The sequence below is a fragment of the Uranotaenia lowii genome, chromosome 2 (genome assembly GCF_029784155.1).
Source record: "Uranotaenia lowii strain MFRU-FL chromosome 2, ASM2978415v1, whole genome shotgun sequence".
NCBI classification, from domain to species: Eukaryota; Metazoa; Arthropoda; class Insecta; order Diptera; family Culicidae; genus Uranotaenia; species Uranotaenia lowii.
The window spans coordinates 45,925,175-45,927,844 of NC_073692.1; the positions used below are offsets into that span (position 1 = coordinate 45,925,175).

The 2,670-nt window shown below is 36.3% G+C and overlaps 1 long non-coding RNA gene across 1 annotated transcript; it reads right to left on the minus strand.

Moving 5' to 3' along the window:
- Positions 1 to 99: 99 nt before the first annotated feature.
- Positions 100 to 1,970, minus strand: LOC129748517 (uncharacterized). The gene is made up of 3 exons (XR_008737747.1): positions 1,875 to 1,970; positions 1,622 to 1,798; positions 100 to 1,466 (listed from the first exon to the last, which is right to left on the minus strand). It is a non-coding gene; the product is annotated as an uncharacterized LOC129748517 (long non-coding RNA).
- Positions 1,971 to 2,670: the final 700 nt, after the last annotated feature.

The following is a 2,670-nucleotide window of genomic DNA, read 5'->3' on the forward strand; positions in this document are numbered from 1 at the left end:
TGTTAAAGTTACTTCTTGTTTTAAGGAATTTTATTCATCTTTAGTCGTGCTTTTAATAAACTTGTCATGCGTTTATCACAAAGTACGATGATTGAAGAATAATATTCCCTAAAACAAGGAACAACTTTAACAAACTGATTAATTTTTATTGCGAGTCACTTGAACAAAAAAGGAAGAAAACTATTCAAAAGAACACATTTTATTAATGTTTTAAAACACTATTATTGTCACATAAGTTTTTCTTTCCACAAATTTTCACTTTTACACTGTTTTTCACAATTTTAGAAAACCACTATTGGAATCCGGGCTACCTGCTGTAGCCCGGATTTTCAGATTTGCCAATTCCCGAGGCTTAAGCTCGCTCATGACGGCGCCCTCGATGAAGCTGATGGTTTCTCGAGAGCAGCTCCTACCGACCTGCTGCGAGTGGTGCGTGATCAATGTGGTGTACCTCATTGGTGCGTGATGACCATATTCATTGACGACACGGTGGATCGGAAACCGCTCGTCATATACCAAATCCGCCAGACCTAAGGGCTGTCCCAACGGTAGATGCAAAACACGGTTTTCGACCACGCTAAAACATTTCGGCTGGCACCGGTGGCGTATATTGCTGTTTTAGCACAGTTATCGATTTCAAAATTCCCAACAGTTATACGCCTTTGTTCCAAATTCATGCAAATTTGGAACAGGATTTCAAAATATACGACAGACCGATTTAGTTCACGGTGAGAAAATTTTAGCCAACAATGATTTCTTTCACACATGTTTGAGTAACATTGGGTGTGATAATAGTTTCTTTTTGAGATATTATTCGAATTTTTTTTTCGCTTAAACCAGCCTATACGTAACATAAATTGAGAATAGATGTTAATAAAAACCATATCAAGTAAAAATAAAAGATGTCACATTATTCTCGATTTAATATAATTAAATTAAAAAGCTTTTCATTTGGGCTCGACGAATTAGTGAATCCAGCCAGCGTTCTAAAATTTGAAAAAAAATATACGAAAAGAAAATTTTCATACTTTTTTTAAGTAGTCAAAATGTCTAGCGGTCTTCGGGAAAGTTAATCATTCAGTTGATCTTTATTTTCAAAATATCGACAATGTTTTATAGCTTTCCCAAACAAGTGAAAATTTTGTATAATGATTTTTCACCTATTTTCAAAAGGTATCTCGATAACAAGAGCTAAATAAAATAATCTTACGAAATATGAAACTAGCAGAATATTCGTAGAGTTAATTTTAAGACAATTAACCGTGAAACTCAAAACTTATGCAATTTTTCTAATAAAATGGGTTTTTTCTTCTCAATTATTGAGTGTCTGCAATGAAAGTGTTTCCGATTTAAATTTGCTCCTACACCGGTGGGGAGTGGGTGTTTTAGCCGATTCTAAAATTTCAAATTTTGCTAAAACTGGTATACTTAAAACCAATATTTACGCCTGAACCGTTGCAGGTGCCCTAAGAAAATAGGAAACGAATAGGATAAAACGGGGAAATTGAAACTGTTAGAAAAATGGAATTCGAGCGAAATAACGCAAAATTCGCACGGATCTAAGTAATTATGCAGCATTTTTGCTTGCTCCAATGAGAAAAACTTGAAAAATAATACTTACAGCAGATGCTCCTGGTCTTGTCGGAGTCCCCGATATCAACCGCTAGTTGGGACAAATCTTCCAGTCCAGCCCTCCTCGAATATTGAAGCACCTTTCCGACGGCAGCTTGTTTCCCACTGCCGCTACCGCCGATCGGGGGGTAATCTCAGGATAATTGCCGGAACCGTGGAAGAGCACCTAGAAAAATAAATTTAATTTACATATGTGCAAAATAATGTTTCGAAAAAACATAATCACTTTGAATGATACTCACCATCCCAGATATTTAAGGGTCCTCTCGACTGCATAAAGAATTCACCGAAAAATTGTTTTGCAGAAATGGCGCGCATTGCGAAAACAAAATCTCTACACGATAAATTGAGAATAGGTAGAAAAGACAAAAGTTTACCAATGTTCGTTTTGGTTTGGATTTTGATTTTACCATAAAGTACATAGTAACGATAAAAATCACAAGAAAATTATTGTGACATTGTGCTTCTGGTGTTTTCGACAACTATGAAAGATTATAAATCAACGATAAACTTCACGGTGACTTCAAAAATAATGGTGATTTCAAAATTAAAAGCAGTTGATAAATATTGAGAAATAACGATGAAGTTTATTGTTATATTGAAAATCATTGTTCGGTTATATTAAATACCACGGTCTTTGCTATTCGGGATATTCTGGTGGTGATTTGCAACAGCATTTCTTGCGTTATGAGTCGCTTGTTCGACAGTTGCGAGGTGTTGGTGCTGTTATGGACAATGTGGATGTTGTTTGTGGAATGCTGTTAAGTCTTGATACACATCCGTCTTTTTCAACCGTGGTAACTACTTTGGAAACGTTGCCACCTGAAACGCTTACAATGGAATTCGCAAAATGTCGATTGCTCGACGAAGAAATAAAAAGAAAAAGTGTTGATAGTAGTGGTTCAGCATCGACAGATTCGAGTTCAGCTGCTTTTGGTGGTAGTGTGAGGCCTTATACTGGTGCAAAGAAGAAAATACGATGCTATTCATGCCAAGGATTAGGGCATAGAGCCTCGGAGTGTCCAGAAAGGAGAGCAA